At 38.5% G+C, this 17,377-nt stretch overlaps 1 long non-coding RNA gene across 4 annotated transcripts in view; it reads left to right on the top strand.

Annotated features, from left to right (window-relative positions):
• The window catches only part of LOC132423772 (uncharacterized), a 46,765-nt gene that overhangs the window by 15,223 nt on the left and 14,165 nt on the right, over positions 1–17,377 (top strand). For 2 of the 4 annotated variants that reach the window (XR_009519096.1, XR_009519090.1), the window contains exon 2: positions 3,444–3,603. This is a non-coding gene — a long non-coding RNA (uncharacterized lncRNA). The remainder of the gene's footprint in view (positions 1–3,443; positions 3,604–17,377) is intronic. The other 2 variants (XR_009519084.1, XR_009519102.1) reach the window with 1 other exon arrangement.

The following is a 17,377-nucleotide window of genomic DNA, read 5'->3' as shown; positions in this document are numbered from 1 at the left end:
ACACGTCACACATACAAAAAGAATTAAAGTTTTTTTTTATAATTAAGAGTCAATCAAATAATTTGCAACCAGCTTATAAGGGCAATGGGGGCACCTAAATTCTTGAAGAAAGAACTATTGAAAAAAATGTAAACCTCAAATTACCTCTGGATCTCTTAGCCAGGGGAATAAAACTGGCAGTTATCACAGAAAAAAAAAAAAAAAAGACCACAAATGACAAATGTTGGTGAGCACGGGGAGAAGAGGGAACACTTGTACACTGCTGGTGGGAATGTAAGTTGGTGCATCCACCAGGGAAAATAATATGGAGGTTCCTCAAAAAACTAAAAACAGAACTACTTTATGATCCAGTAATTCCACTCCTGGGTATATATCCAAAGAGAATGAAAACATTAACTTGAAAAGATACATGTACCCCAATGTCATAGCAGCATTATTTGCAATAGCCAAGGTTTGGGAGCAACCTAAGTGTCCATCAACGGAAAATGGAGAAAGGAGATGTGATATATATGCTCAATGGAATACTCTTCAGCCATAAAAAAGAATGAAAATTTGCCATTTGCAACGATATGACTGGACTTGGAGGGTATTATGCTTAGTAAAATAAGTCAGAGAGAGAAAGATAAATACTGTATCTTAATCTAAGAAATAAATGAATGAATATAACAAAAATAAGCAGACACAGATATAGAGAACAAACTAGTGGTTACCAGTGGGGAGAGGGAAGGGTGTAGAGATAAGATACGGGTAGTGGATTAAGAGGTACAGACTACTATGTATAAAATAAATAAGCTACAAGGATATATTATACAGCACAAGGAATATAGCCAATATTTTGTAATAACTATAGGTAGAGTATAATTATAAAATTGTGAATCACTCTGTTGTACACCTGAGGTTAATAATATTGTAAATCAACTGTTCCTCAATAAAAAAAAACCAGAAAACCATATTATGGTATAAATTTAGACATATAGATCAATGGAATAGAAGTGAGAGTCCAGAAGAAAAAACAAACCCTACATTTATGGTAAATTGGTTTTGAGAAGGGTGGCAAGTCACTTAAATGGGGAAAGAATAGTCTTTTTCAACAAATGATGCTGAGTCAACTGGACAGCCAGATGGAAAAGAATGAAGTTAAACATCTATCTCAGATCATGTACAAAAAAGAAAAAAAACCTCAAAATAGAGCTAAAACTATAAAACTCTTAGAAATACAACATAGGCCTAAATCTCTGTGACTTTACATTAGGCAATGATTTCTGAGGTATGACACCCAAAGTACAAGCAACAGTAGAAAAATTAGACAAATTATACTTTATCGAAAGTACTTGTATTGAAAATATATAAAGAACTCTTAATTCAACAATAAAAAGATAAAAACCCCAATTTTGAAATGGGCTAAGAAATTGAATAGACATTTCTCCAAAGACCTAATAGCCAATAGCACATGAAAAGATGCTCAATGTCATCAGTCATTATGGAAATGCTAATCAAAACCACAATGAGAGGGACTTCCCTGGTGGCGCAGTGATAAAGAATCTGCCTGACAATTCAGGGGACATGGGTTCAAGTCCTGGTCCAGGAAGATTCCACATGCCACAGAGCAACTAAGCCTGTGCGCAGCAACTACTGAGCAAGCGCTCTAGAGCCCGTGAGTCACAACTACTGAGCCTGTGTGCCACAACTACTGAAGCCAGCACACCTAGAGCCTGTGCTCTGCAACAAGAGAAGCGACCTCAATGAGAAGCCCACGCACTGCAATGAAGAGTAGCCCCTGCTCACCACAACTAGAGAAAGCCCGTGTGCAGCAACGAAGACTCAATGCAGCCAAAAATAAATAAAATAAAATAAATTAATTGAAAAGAAACAAAAAACCACAGTGAGATACTATTTCATACCCACTAGGGCAGCTATAATAAAAAAGACAAATAGTAACAAGTGTTGGCCAGGATGCAGAGAAATTAGAACCCTCCTATATTGTTGGTAGGGAGGTAAAATGGTGTAGCCCCCTTGGAAAACAGTTCAGCGGTTTCTCAAAAAGTTAAACAGAGTTACCATACGCATGCTCATATTCCTTGGGGTGTCTCTGAGGCCTAGGTTTAAAGTGCATTTTCCCAGAGAGTATTTGAATTTGCTCTGCAAGGTACTTCTGCCAGGTGGAGAAGTAGCCATCCAAGCCCACTTTAAACTACATTTTTAGTTGGAATCTTTTGTTTGTTTTTTGCATAGTTCAGAAATTTTGCCAAAGTCATGTTTTTCCTCCAACAAAACTTAAGTTGAGACAGACAAGAGTCAATGATAAATCCTTCTGTGTGGTATTTTCTTCCTTGTTTATAAGCTGAAGTAAAGTACTATATCTCCTTGGGGTTCTCAGATCCATGTAGGGATTTCCATCCAATCTTCCACCATAAGGGGACAAGCCTTTAGTTTTCTCTCCTGCTCACTGCACCTGTTAGAACTCAAGCTTTAGGCCATCCATGTAGACAGATGCCTCCAGAGCAAACACCAACATTTGATTATATATATATATGTATATATATACATTTTTAGGTGTCCTATACCAGGAGAGTTTCTCTAGACACCTAATCCTCCATAATGCCCGCAATGAAAAATCTGACAAAGCATATTTGTGCAGAAGTTCACATTCCCCATCCACCCCCATCTCTAAGAAAAAGTCTTTAAGTAAACACTAGTCTCTGGGAAAATGTACCTTGTTCATTCTGTGACTTTTTACCCTCTGGACATTCTCACATCAACTATGGTTTCAGAACACAGTGTAGGAGGGAAAGATTAGATTGAAAAGTTAAGTTGCAGTCACATTAAAAGTCTTAAATGCAAAGATAGGAATATTTGGATTTCCAAATTATCACTTTTTGATTCAATAGGTTGAAATTCCATGACAGACATACTTCCAACTAACAATATATATATATTTTTCAAATAGGTTCTTTCATTCAAACTATTGATGGAAGAAATTTTTACATACTAAGGTATGGGGAAATAATTCTAGCTTATACACAAATTAACTTGAATTTTATGCTAACTAAAACAGCCTGTTTGTGGCCTATCAAACATACGTTGTACATCTGCTTTAATTATTAAAGAAAAGGGTGCATTGACCATAAGTAAAGAATGCACATGTTAAAAATAAAGATTAAATGCCTCCCTTCCTGGGACACCAATACTGGTATTCTTTCAATGATAAAGACTCCCTTCCTAGGTACCAAGGCCACACTGACTCACTGTGTACATGGTGATCTGGTTTTTTGAAGATTTGAAAGAATGTATCCCTTGTTTGACGTTCTTTGTTCTTATAAGATATAATACTGCTGAAAACCATGCTTCTCTGGAACAATTCCTCAGAGTTATCTGAGAGGCTGTCTCCTTGGCTATAGTCCTCAGTTTGGCTCAAATAAAACTCTTTTCTATTCTTATTACAGATTGTTTATTGATTATTTCCATCAATATTGCTTGGCATAGTTGGCAGGATATCAGAAAAACCCATCTGAGGTTACCTGGAGTCTATACTGGACCAGCACCTTGGTACCAAGCACAGCCCCTTGAGCCCCCCTGGCTTCACAGAACCCTTCAGGTGCGTTGGTGAGTTTTTCCTGATATCTAGATCTCCTTGTATTAAGTGACAGTCTATGACTTTTATTTGAGCTGTTATCTTAAGACTTGGAGTCTTAAAGGGGTACTGTTACATTTCCTAGGTGAAGAGAACCTAGGGAAAGATCCTAGGCAGAGGGTCTAGGAGTATAAACTTTAAAAATTGTGAATCACTATACTGTACACCCATAACATATAATGTTTTATATCAACTATACTTCAATTTCAAAAAAATAATGATTATATTTTATGGCCTGTCTACCTAAAAATAGTTTCTCCAATTTTTGGTAACTTGAAACTTCAGAGTTTTGCTAAGTTAAATTGAATGATGAGAATTCATTGAATATCCAGATCATTTCTCATTAAGATAAAATACTGAAACATTAATTGCTAAGCAAGTCTAAGTTTACCTACTTTTCTTACTAAAGAAAAACTAAAGATATTTGGATTTATTAGACCTATGTCTTATACCACATTGAGGGAAGAATATTATAAGAAAATGTACGTTTCTAGAGGTTATAAAATGTGTTCACAGATTTACCAGTCAGAAAGTGCTGATATGACAGTTTACAATAGCCTGCTTCTCAAGAGATTAAGGTTTTTTAAGGGTTAAAAATTATAACATAGGTGTAATTAAAGCTACTAGAAGTAATAAGGGAAGCATTTCAGTATACAAGGAAAATAAGATGTGTGTTTTCAGTAAAAGGAGATAAGAAGAATGGAAATGCATTTTGTTAAGGGAAAAGAAAGTGATTTTGTCCTGAAGCACCTCAAAGAGAGATATTAAACTAATTAGGCTTATTTTGTATATTAAATTACATGGGAAGCATTGTCAAATAAAAGGTAACATTAAGCCTTCTTTATGTTGTGTTTATATATAAGTATTTGAGAAATTATATGAAATTCATATAAATCTTATATGTCCTAACATAAAATGTTATTTGTCATCAAAATTTAGGCTCACATGAAAGGGACTGAACCTGAGTATTAGGGAAATACCCTAGGTGACTTTCATACAAAAACAACAACGACAGGGACTTCCCTGGTGGTCCAGTGGTTAAGATTCCACGCTCCCAATGCAGGGGGCCTGGGTCAGGGAACTAGATCCCACATGCTGCAACGAAGATCCCACAGGCAGAAATGAAGATACTGCATGCCACAGCTAAGCCCTGGTGCAGCCAAATAAATAAATAAATATTTAAAAAAAACAAAGACAACACCAACAGAATCTGTAAAGATTATGGCACATGTAGATAAAGTCCATTCTGTTTTTGCAAAAATTTACCCCTCATTGTCAGACTTTTGCCATCCTGATGTCCTGGTAACATGGCAAGAGTCTGCTCCTAGATCAGAGAAATTAAGATGGGTAAACAATAGCTGTGAATTATAAACAGTCAGGGCTATGGGAAACCCAGAACAGCTTGGCACTTCTTGGCTCCCTGGCCAACCCCATCTTTTTGTTTGAAGGTTAAAGCCTCCCCTTGCTGCAAGCTGATGCCCTCACCATGAAAAAGAAACTTAGAAAATGTGTTTTCCACTTGGGGTATAGTTCTACAGTCTCCAGTGATCAAGGCAGCCACATACTGGGCAAATCAACAAAAACCTCACAAACTTCTTGAAATTATCACTGTCAATACTATCACCCTCAATCATCAGGCAGTGTGGACAGAACTAATGGAAAAAACTAGACTCAAGTAGAACAAAAATTAATTACATGGCTTTGAATGAACTGATAAATATGATTATAATTTTACAACTTTTTGTCTGAAATATTACTAGCTTCTAATCTTTGTTGTCCAGATGCAAGGGAAATTTTCGCCTTAAGCTAATTATGACTTACAGCAATTTAGTAAATTATACCCTTGTTAAGAGAATTGAAGCATTTACCTTTTATCTCTACCTGATCCCTCCAGAATTTGGAAACTCTTAGGTTCCCAGCAGGAGCTTTCCAGGAAGGAAGGAAGGCCACTTCCTGGCAGGTGCAGTAACCTCAAGATATTTTGGACCTCAAGAAGAGAGATATCCACCTAAATCTGTAGCTATTGCAGATGGGATCTGATGACAAGTCCTTGGCATGGCTCTCCTGGCCTTGAGAGGTCTTTTAAAAGTTCAGTTTGAGATTCCTTATGAAAAGTTCCAGCAAAGCAAAATTTAAAAGAGCCTATACGATCAATTATACTTATGTAAATAATCAGGCCAAATTTACTGAAACCAGACTTATTTAGCAAACAAACTGGTTTTAATTTAACTATATTTGATAGAAATAGGATAAGTTTAAAGATAAAACATTATGTTTCAACAATATACCTTTATGGATATTAAGTTTTAGTGTTACTGTCTTTGAGGTTTGGTATTTTCTGCCTTCTACTCCCTAGTTGGCTTCTTGTTACTATGTTACATTATAATAAAATTTAATTGAATTATTAAAAGGATATTCGAAGCTTGTTTCTGAAGCTGATCACAGTAATGTATCTTTGGATGAAGATCAGTTGCCCCATGACCCACAACCAGGGGATTATACATACTGGAGAAAGACATGAATTAAAGGACTCTCTCTCCAACCTCGATGAAAGTGCCCTTATCAGGTATAGTAGCATATGCACAATAAAACCGAAGGGCATTGACTCTTTAATTTATATTTTCTACTTAAGAAGGGCCTCTGCACTGGACTGGTGTATGGAAAGAACTGCTGACCTCCAACAACACTCACACCAGGATAAGAAAAAGATGACAACAGTAGTAAACAGCTTACCCAAGAACCCAGACCAGGACTGTGAGACCCATTCTACTAGTTCAGTTGAAAGCTTACCAAATGTTTGTCCCCCTATCAAAATCTAAAGTTATTGTTTTACCTCTATCTATACTTTTGACCCTGTATTCAGGATGGCAAAAAAAATTCTTAGTAAATTTATCACAAAGTATACTTCTGGGGCAATGTAACCAATTGTTGGATCTATCATCAAATTCCTCAGTCAACATAAGACCAATATAGGCCCCTCTTAATACCTATCACTGACTTTCAGATGTACTTAATATTGCCATCCCTCTAGACCAACCCCCCTCTGGCCTAACCTTTCACGTTCAAATTCTTCAACATACTAGATGGACACATTAGTGTGTCCATCTAGTATCCTCAGATACTATCCTCAGTCCTCAGAGACTGAGCACAACTTACCCCAGGATCCCTTCACTCTGTCTCTTACTCTATTGAAAAATGTCTTAAAGAGAAAAATGCAAATAAATTATGCCAGCAACTCCCATATGTTAAATACCATGCAGATGACTTTTGGAAAGCCTACAAGAGAAATGACCCATAGTTTAATATTGTGTTGACAAAACTTCCAGTTAATAAGGCTATCAATGAGAGCACTCTGGGAGGGATCACTCGTGCTCCCCCAGGTTTTGTCTTCATATGTGGTACTGGAACTGATCCACTTTCCCAAGGATGGGCATATAAACGTCTTAATAACTGGTAAATAAAAGATTTATATTTATAAGGACATTATGTTACCCCATTTTCTGTACATAAGGAAACAGATGAACTTCCTTCCTTTCTTCATTACAGAGTCAAAAGATTCATGTTAGCAAGAAACCAAGATACCTGGTGGCAAGATCTTTTGGGAATCCTGGTTCCTAATGCAAGAGTATATGCAAACAAAGAGATGATCAGAAATCTATCAGCCACTATTGGTCAAATAGCCAAAAGACTGTAAAAAGCATTTTAGCACAATAGACACCCCTAAATTCCTTAGCCCAAGTAATATTAGATAACAGGGTAGCCTTAGATTTTCTTTCTTTTTTTTCTAAATTAATTAATTTATTTTTGGCTGTGTTGGGTCTTCATTGTCGCATGTGGGCTTTTTCTAGCTGCGGCGAGTGGGGGCTACTCTTCGTAGCCGTGCGTGGACTTCTTATTGTTGTGGAGCACAGGCTCTAAGCGTGCGGGCTTCAGTAGTTGTGGTGCGCAGCCTCAGTAGTTGTGGCACACAGACGTAGTTGCTCCACAGCCTGTGAGATCTTCCTGGACCAGGGCTGAACCCATGTCCCCTGCATTGGCATGTAGATTCTTAACCACTGCGCCACCAGGGAAGTCCCTGCCTTAGATTTTCTACGGGCTAAACAAGGAGGTATTTGTGCTATTACTCATACTACTTGTTACACATATCAATACCTCTGGAGAAGTTGACACACCCAGAAAAAATTTCCCCAAAAGCAAAATGGTTACAAGATGTAAGAAAAACTAACCCTTTAAATGATCTGTTCAGTAGACTCCCCTCAGGAATAGACAATTTTTTTCTGTTTTGCTTTACAGACGATTATCATTGTCACAGTATGTATTAGTATTCTTTTCCTAGCTATCATGACATGTATCACTGCTTGCTTTAAGCCTACTGCTAAAAGCATGTGTACAATATTTGTGTGACCATTCAATGCAATTGCTAAAGTGTACAGTCTCTAAAATATTTTCCCATTCGCATACCTGTGTGCTTGTTCACTATATCTGATTAGTTTACCCTCAATGTGGATAACTAGCAAATCTCTATACACATATAAACAAACAAAAAAAAAGAGGCCTAGTCCTGAGGGACATGATGGACCCAGGGCAAGCAGCAATCACTCTGGCATCAGGGGACAAATATTTTGATCATCAATGCTTTCTGTTGAAAGATTTACAATCTAAAGGGGGAAGTGATGAAAGAAATTTTCACATACTGAGGTATGGGGAAGTCATTCTGGCTTAAATGTAGTTAACTTGAATTTTGTACTAACTAAAACAGCCTGGTTTTAGCTTACCAAACATACATTATACATCTGCTTTATTTTATTTTATTTTTTTATTGAAATGTAGTTGATTTACAATGTTGTGTTAATATATCTGCTTAAATTATTAAAGAAAAGTATGCACTGACCAGAAGTAAAGAATGTCCATGTTAAAAATAAAGATTAGGGAATTCCCTGGTGGTCCAGTGTTTAGTACTCCACGCTTTCACTGCTGAGGGCCTGGGTTCAATCCCTGACCGGGAAACTAAGATCCCACAAGACACGTGGCATGGCCATAAAGTAAAATAAAATAAAATAAAATAAGATTAAATGGCTCCCCTCCTTGAATGCCAATGCTGGTATTCCTTCAATGGTAAGACTCCCTTCCCAGACACCAAGGTGATACCAACTAATTGTGAACAGGGTGATCTCTTTTTTTTGAAACGTTGCAGGAATGTATCCCTGACTTGTTTGATGTTCTTTGTTCCAACAATATATAAAACCATGTGAAAACCATGCTTCTCCAAAGCAGTTCCTCACAGTTATCTGAAAAGCTGTCTCTGGGGCTATAGTCTTCAATTTGGCTCAAATAAAACTCTTTTCTATTCCTACTATAGATTGTTTATTGATTATTTCCATCAACACAGCTACCTGGTTCATGTGTGCCTGACACTGGTTTCACGCTGTATGGAGTAAAAGAAATCATTAAAGACAAGTTCTGTCCTTAAGTAGTTTATAAGGAAACGTTTATCTGGGAAACATTTCTTGTATGCAAATAATTACCACATAAAGCAAAAGAAGTGCTAAATTAATGGTGAGAGCTCAGACAGCTAAACAGGTTCAAAGTAGGGAGTAGTACTTCCAACGTGGGCTGGGGGGAGGGTGACCAATGATCCTGGTTTGCTGGGGACTGAAGGGCTTCCTGGGACACAGAACCTTCAGAGAGAAATGCAAGATAGTCCTGGGCAAATAGGCCAGCTGGTTACCTTAATAAAGGCAGTGTTATAGGCGGAGTCAGAGAAGGCCTTGTGGAGGACAGGAGATGGAAATTGAAAAGAACCCTGTAGAATTAGTTGGATTGGATTGGCTACCTTCATTAATACCTTTTACATATATACAAACTAACCCCCTTCACCACTCTTACCAATAGCAGTCCTAACAATTGTGCAGTGATTCCATTTTCGTGAGTACTTTCTTTTGATTGTCATGTGGGTTGAAATCTTTTATCAAACATTGACTTCTACCTTCACTATTGTACCTGTGTATCCTACATAGTTTTCTAATTTCCAGTTGCTCTACTTCCCTTCAATACTGTGTTAAATGGGAGCTTTTTGTAATGCCTCCTCCTCTCCAAATGTATTAAATTACAATGGAGTCTGTATGGGTGGGTCAAAAATTAGAAAGAAGGCTGCTTAGAAGCAAAAATGGGTCTTCATTTGAATACAGATTCTCATAAGCAAGAGTTAGCTGACCTTAAACCAGAGAGGGGAAGTGTCCACCTATGTGAAATACTGTAAACGAAAGCTTATCAAACTTTAATGTGTAAAGAAACTACCACCTCCTCCTCCTATCCTGTAAAACTTGCAGATTTTGACTAGTAGGGCTGGGAGGGCCTAGGATTCTGAATTTCTAATAAGCCCCCAGGTGATTCCATTGCTGCTGGTCCTAGTACCATACCTGGGGTAACAAGGCTGTAAAGCAGAAAGGCCCTTTCTGGCACCTGTACTTGCCCAAATTTCCCTCCACTCCCTAAAATTCTTTTACTTTGCTGCTGAGTATGAAAGTCCACCAATTATACTTTCTGAAACAAGGTGCAGATATATTCACTACTTAACATTAACTTGTTTAATCAGATAGTTTTCCTCATTATACCCACTGAGTTAGGAACTTTAAGAATGGACATTGATTATTGTGGGTAAGTCATAAAGAATTTAGTAATGAGTCACTGTATTAAAGGGTGAGCATAAAGGTGGAACATGAAGAGTTTAGGAAGAAAGGTAGGTATTGGGCACCTGCAGAGTTCTGTGAAAGCAGGGGCACTTGGGGTTCTGCCAAAGGCCATATTAGCAAATAGGAGGAAGTGAAGAGGCCAGAGGCTATTTATAATGAACCTCATAGTTTCATAGCTTTGCCTTGGGCCAGTCTGAGGAAACCTGATCCTAATAAAAATAGCAAGTCTAGTCCTTATTTTGTATAGAAAGATAATATGACACCTGTATATATCAGTAAAGATTCACTGTTTTTTCTCAATTTGCTTATGCAGTTGTGAAATTCAAGAAGTTAGTTCGGTAAATGCACATGCTAGTTGAAACTGTAGGAAATGTCTTCTAATAAATATGTAAGATTTCAAAATAGGATTTAGAGCTGAAATTATGACCAGTGACTGACAATACAGAATAATAGTGCTTAAATGAGTCAGAGATCACCGAGCCTTTTTATCCTATGGATGCAGAAACTGAAAACAAGCAGGTTTAAATGGATTTCTCAACTTCGTTCAGGTAGTTAATATAATAGTGTGGACTTGACTACCGTGACTGTTGACTTTTAACCAAGGGCTTTCTATAATACTATGTACAAGTTAAAAAACCCAGGTTAACATTTCCCAAAAGGTTTCACATTTTAATGTAAGTTTTTCTTTTTAATGTATATAAGTGTTATTTTTTGTTTTTGTTTTTTTTTTAGGCCACACAGCATGTGGGAATCTTAGTTCCCCAAACAGGGATCGAACCTATGCCCCCTGCATTGGGAGTGCAGAGTCTTAACTGCTAGACCATCAGGGAGGTCCTATATAGAAGCATTTTTGTGCTTAATGATCTTGTACTTAATGGTTCAATTACTTTTGACAAATTTCCAATTTTTTGAAACTTTTCTTTTCTTTCTTTCTTTCATTCTTTCTTATAAATCCTTGTGTCACGAGCTCCATTTTAAAAAAATTTCTAGGAGACCTATGCAATTTATTATAAATGAGATCAACACCAAGATAAACCCATTATTTTCTGAACATACTCCAGGTGTCACCAAGAGCCATCCTTTTTTTTTTTAACATCTTTATTGGAGTATAATTGCTTTACAATGTTGTGTTAGTTTCTGCTGTATAACAAAGTGAATCAGCTGTATGTATACATATATCCCCATATCCCTTCCCTCCTGCACCTCCCTCCCACCCTCCCTATCCCACCCCTCTAGGTGGTCACAAAGCACTGAGTTGATCTCCCTGTGCTATGCAGCTGCTTCCCACTAACTACCTATTTTACATTTGGTAGTGTATATATGTCAATGCTACTCTCTCACTTCGTCCCAGCTTACCCTTCCCACTCCCTGTGTCAAGAGCCCTCCTTTTGATAAAACAGTAAAATCTCCTCTCTTATCCTGAAAGGAAGCCTGGTTTTCTTCTGAAATTCCTCCACCTACTATACACATATTTCCATGTCTGAATTTGGATAGCTAAAGGCAGATGCGAAGTAGACGTTAGAGTCAAATGAGACATACATGTGGGTCCTGACCTCTGATGTTACCCCACCTGTCAGCTTAGCCTACTTGGTTAGGACACACCTTGAAGCAGTTGGAAGGTAAATATTAAACAAATAAAGGTTAGTATGTACTACTTCACAATGGAGATTGTAAAGCAGTGAAATTTCTCACCAGGAAAGTCACAGACTAATATGTTACTTGCCCAGGCTCCACCTTCCCCCTTGTCAAAAATGTATTATGATATCAGACTTTCATACTCTAATGTGAGTTTTTTTGTTATGTTTTTTATTTTTTTTGCGGTACGTGGGCCTCTCACTGTTGTGGCCTCTCCCGTTGTGGAGCACAGGCTCTGGACGTGCAGGCTCAATGGCCATGGGTCATGGGCCCAGCCGCTCTGCGGCATGTGGGATCTTCCCGGACCGGGGCACAAACTCGTGTCCCCTGCATTGGCAGGCAGACTCTCAACCACTGCGCCACCAGGGAAGCCCTCTAATGTGAGTTTTAACTCAACTTATTGCATTTTCTAAAACAATTTGGATCTTATACCTCTGTGCTACTCTACGTAAGAGTGACAAAAATGTGAGGTCTCCAATCTTATCTGTTACTGACATTGGTAGAGGACAAGAAAGCATTGTTTTAGTGGAGAAGGTTTTCAGAACCCCTGAAATCCCTGAGAACAGACTATTCTGGCATTATCGTTCTGGTGCCCTCAGGTTAATTCATTAGGTAATAAAGCACAGAGTTCACTATAGTCAGCCTAAAAGGTGAATGCAAAATTTTGGATTCAATGTCTCTGAAAACCTTTTTAGAGGAGTTCTTCAAATACAAGAGAACTGAATTTATGTTATGCCAGCAGGACTTTCTTTTTAGTGCCCCATTCAATGGAATTTTATTTGGAATACTTCTGGATGTTAATTTATAATGTCTTCAGGACTTATGTTTAAACAACATGTTTTTAAATAGATTACTTTAGAGGCTGATGAATCAGAATAATAAAAATAAGAAATATGTACATTCATTTCTCAGAGGAAAGACATTAGATAAACCCAGAGTAATATTGGTATTTATTGTCTTAAGATTGCTCTTTCTTTTCCTAGTTCAAGAAAATGTACTTAATAATTTTCTGAATGTCTCTAAAAGTCCGGATGTCATTTCTCTATGTTGAAATTTTGTCTGTTTTAATGAGATTTAATTTATATACAGCAAAACTCACCTGTCAGAGATATTTAATTGTCCTGTAAATCGATCCAATGAACTAATCACTGCTAATGTTTTAACAGGTATGGACTTATCAATGTGTTCTCTAATAGAATTACACTCTGGGAACTTTTTGAAATAGAGTCTTACCCAAAGTCAAGATTCTTCTGGAATGATTCCAAGGATGCTTGCAAATCTGTGGTCAGAGTATTTTGGCACAGACAGTTCTCAAAACAATCTTACCACATAGACCCTTAACTAGCAGCCCAATCCTTTATAACAGTATGGCTGGACTGCCTCTATAAAAATTTTCCCTATAATTACAGAGCTAAATGAGAATTCCCCTTTCTGATGTGTAGAACCTTTTTACAGGTCAAGAATGAGATAGTATAAAGTAAATCCCTTCAGTGTGAGAGACAGAACATAGCATGTAGAAATCTGTGCTTTCCTTTTTAAAATAAATAAATAAATAACTAGCACACATCCCTCTAATACCTTTTTTACCAGAATACCTTTAAATACAATCATTTGGCAAATGAATAAATATTTACTGAGCACCTACTATGTGTCAGACACTATGCTGTGTGGTTTTAAACGTACACATTTCATTATTCTTACTATACCCATTCTTCCCTTTTATAAAGCCAATCCAGTGTTTACAATGCTTACAATCAAGGCTCTAAATTTCACATATGTAAATATAAATAAAATGGTTATATGATTTATATATCCATTAGACCATATTACTTGAGGTAAAAGACTACCTGTTCACTTTTCTACCTCTGAGCCTGAGCCTAGACCAATGCCTGCCACTTAGTACATAGGATCTCATTAAATCTTTTTTGAATAATTCTTTTTTTGGGGGGGCTGGCCCTGTGGCTTGCTGGGTCTTATTTCCCTGACCAGGGATCGAACCCAGGCCATAGCAGTGAAAGGGCCAAGTCCTAACCACTGGACAGCCAGGGAATTCCCTGGAATAATTCTTAAAGAAATTGTGGAATGGTTTGTTGGACAGATCATTGTGATTAGTTCTTCATAAGTGTATTACTGATATAAATGGTGTTTCAAGTTACTAGGTAAAGGGGAGTAATATGTGAACTTGACCTTCCTCAACAGTGCTTTGTACGTAACGGGTACTCAATAAAGATTTAATTAAATGGGGAATTTTAAAAAGCATTGTGAGGGGTACAAAGCTCTATATGACATGGTTTTATAAAAATATATGTAATCAGAGACTCCACTTCCCTAGTCCCCAGGCTTGGGGTTTACTCATGCCCTAGTTTTTCCTCAGAGTGTAAATACTGGATCCTTGTAGTCTAGGACGCTTGGAGAATCCAGGGTAACCAGTGCACAGAATTTCTTGCTGCTATCATGAAATGGAATGCTGATAGCAAATGGCAACTGGCCTCTACAGAGTGCTGGCTGGTCCTCTGTTCTGGCTTCTGCCAAGGCACTGGCAGGATACTTGTTCATAACAATATCCTCTATCCACATGCACTACTGCCTTATGGGCCATAATCTGGTTCTGGACCCAGAATCAGGATGTGCTCAAGCATTTGCTACTTTATGGAACCAAGGCTCTGGCTAATTTTTCTCTTTTCCTCTTTGGAAGCAGGGCAAATTACTGCTAAATTTAGCTCCAAACGGAAAGATACATTGTTTTTCTAGCCTGAAGTTCCAGCCAAGCCTTCATCCTCAGAGTTATGACCATCTTCTAAGTCCCTGGGCCCCACAGAAGAGAAGAAATAGCTCTTTATTTGTATTTATGGGCCCTCCTTCCTGTACTTTCCTTGGTTCCTGCCATGGGATTCAAAGAATGGACAGTAACTACCTTTTAGGCAGCCAAGTGGGCGATGGTCTTGCTTGGACGTGGCCAGCCCCCATACTGCCTATTTTCTGTTGTTTTGTGGACATTCCAGCCTCTTCGCTCCATCTTGGATCCTTTGCTACCTATGAAAGGAGAAAGAGCTTCTATCAGCCTTGGGATCCTCTTTTCTCTGGGTTGACCTTTGTTTCTTGAAAACTCCAAAACATTCCCTGGCTTTTATGGTTCTCCTTTGTGCAGCCTTCTATAAATACCCATCTTTTCCCGAGCAAATAAAAGCAAGGACATAGCTGGGCAGTTCCTTCTGGGCTTAAGAGTCTTTGATGATTACTCCCAAACAAAGCTCAGAGCTGCTAACATTCCCAATTGACTGTAGGGACCTTAGAGTGGGTCTTGATGGCTCTTTGAAAAGGATTAAGTCTTCTTTTCCTCTTTCAGAATTAACCTCCTTAATTCTAGAAATCTTGGAGGCAGTTTCACAACTTTAGCCTATGTCTCTGCCCTTCATTAAAAGCAACGTCTCGGGCTTCCCTGGTGGCGCAGTGGTTGAGAGTCCACCTGCCGATGCAGGGGACGCGGGTTCGTGCCCCGGTCCGGGAGGATCCCACATGCCACGGAGCGGCTGGGCCCGTGAGCCATGGCCTCTGGGTCTCCGCGTCCGGAGCCTGTGTTCCGCGGCGGGAGGGGCCACAGCCGTGAGAGGCCCACGTACCGTAAAAGCAATGTCTCTGATAACTTGATTTCTCTATGGCATCCATTGGAGATAAGTTTTTGGAGCAAAGCCCCTAAATGTGTATGATGTCTTAATAGTTTTGAATTTGGAGCTTCCCCTTTCTCTGAGTCTAGTCTTAAAACTTTTGACCAGAGAGATCTGACGATTCTCTATATTCTCAAAAAAATTTTTGTTTAAGTCTTAAGGTCCTAAATCCTAATACATGCAACAACATGGATGGATCTCAAAAGCATTATCCTAAGTGAAACAAGACAGACTCACAAAGTTACATACTATATGATTCCATTTATATGATATTCTAGAAAAGGCAGAGGTCATAGGGACAGAAAACACATCAGTGGATGCCAGGGACTGGCAGGGGCTGGGGGAGGGGTTGATTACAAAGAGGGCAGTTTTTTAGGAGATAGAAGAACTGTTCCATATCTTGATTTTGGTGGTAGTTAAATGACTCAAAACTCACAGAAATGTACTAGTGTACAGTGTTAGTAAAGAGTGAGTTTTAACATATATAATCATAATTTTTAAAAATGGAAAAAACTGTTTCACCTAGATACTTTTGTTTTTTGGTTTTATTTTTGGCAGAGCTGGGTCTTCGTTGCTGCTTGAGGGCTTCTCGTTGCAGTGGCTTCTCTTGTTGTGGAGCACGGGCTCTAGGCGCATGGGCTTCAGTAGTTGCAGCACGTGGGCTCAGTAGTTGTGGCACACAGCCTTCAGTAGTTGTGGCGCACGGGCTTAGTTGCTCCGTGGCATGTGAGATCTTCCCGGACCAGGGCTCGAACCCGCGTGCCCTTGCATTGGCAGGCGGATTTTTAACCACTGCGCCACCAGGGAAGTCCCCCGGATACTTTTAAGAACCTACAAACACTTGGGGGTGGGGTGGGTGATGTGGTGGGATGACTTGGGAGATTGGGATTGACATATATACACTAATACATATAAAATAGATAACTAATAACCTGCTGTATAAAATAAAATAAAATTCAAAAAAAAAAAGAGCCTACAAACACTTCACCACATTTATAAAGATATTTTCTACACGGGGTCATCAATAACTTTTAGGGCACCATCATTGGAACACTATATTGATATCTAGTCCCCTTCTAATATCTGCTGCTTTTGTAGGACTTCAGCAATTTGTCCTAAAATTTTATTTCTTTCTTTCCCGGGGGTGGAAAGGTCATTCCAGATAATACCCTCAGGTCATTCCAGATAATGATTCTGGAAATCATTACTTCTATCACAGGCTGAATGCCCTTTCCCACAGACTATTGCAACATAACGCGTTAGGCATGTCTCTGATGGCTTATCCAGGCTTGGGGTAATTTGCGTTTTCTTGAACACCAAGACGCCACAGTCCTTGCTTCAAGAAGAGTGCTGTAATCTTTTAGAAAGTTTTGGAGTCTGAGTTAGAAACTTAATAAACTACCTTCTATATGTCTACATTACACAAAACTCTCCAGGGATGGGGATCACAAAGAAGAAATATCATCATGTCCTCTCTCCTGCATATTCTGCCAACCACTCTATATCTGCCTGGTTTTGAAGCATAGTTGAGAATCCTTTCAAGCTCAGACTCACCACAGACTCTAGTCTCTATCTACCACATTAGCAGGGACTTTAAGCATCTCATCCATCCATGTGCCCTAGCCTGTCTGTAGCATCATAGCCATTGTCTAAAAAATATTCAATACTTCCTACTTTGGGAGTTTCAATTAGTCCATACTATAAGTATGTGCTAGAAGGGAATTCATAGATATCCTGGATAAGGCCCCTGGTAA

This window comes from Delphinus delphis, chromosome 1 (assembly GCF_949987515.2).
Source record: "Delphinus delphis chromosome 1, mDelDel1.2, whole genome shotgun sequence".
Taxonomy (NCBI): Eukaryota; Metazoa; Chordata; class Mammalia; order Artiodactyla; family Delphinidae; genus Delphinus; species Delphinus delphis.
The sequence above is the reverse complement of the archived record's forward strand: the minus strand, read 5'-3'. Positions and strand labels throughout refer to the sequence as shown.